We start from the raw sequence: 370 nt of genomic DNA, 5'->3' as shown, positions 1-370 counted from the left end.
AACTGAGCCTCAGCTGAGCCTCAGGGGCTCACACGCCCACACAGCTCCGCACACCGCAGTGAAGAGTGCCCTCGCCTCCCACGCCAGCCCCGGGACAGAACTTTCTGCCAGTCACACTCTGCTACTGAACACTCGAAACAGAACTACGACGACGGAAAAACCAACTTTTAAAAGTGTTTTCATTTTAATGAGTTAACTGATCTCTTTTTTTTAAATATTTTTTTATTGATTTTTTACAGAGAGGAAGGGAGAGGGGCACTGAGCCAAACCGGTTTCGGCTGATCTCCTTTTCTCCATACTTTTTCTGCTCTCGTTCTGGGAAGGCCACATGCACAGGCCATCCCTGCCTCTCCGCGGACCTGGCTCTGCT

The 370-nt window shown here is 50.3% G+C and overlaps 1 protein-coding gene across 1 annotated transcript in view; it reads right to left on the bottom strand.

The window, feature by feature from the left end:
• MPHOSPH9 (M-phase phosphoprotein 9) overlaps positions 1–370 on the bottom strand; it is a 39,045-nt gene that overhangs the window by 9,618 nt on the left and 29,057 nt on the right. The gene's annotated exons all lie outside the window — the stretch shown is intronic.

Source organism: Myotis davidii, unplaced genomic scaffold (assembly GCF_000327345.1).
Source record: "Myotis davidii unplaced genomic scaffold, ASM32734v1 scaffold223, whole genome shotgun sequence".
Lineage (NCBI taxonomy): Eukaryota > Metazoa > Chordata > Mammalia > Chiroptera > Vespertilionidae > Myotis > Myotis davidii.
The sequence above is the reverse complement of the archived record's forward strand: the minus strand, read 5'-3'. Positions and strand labels throughout refer to the sequence as shown.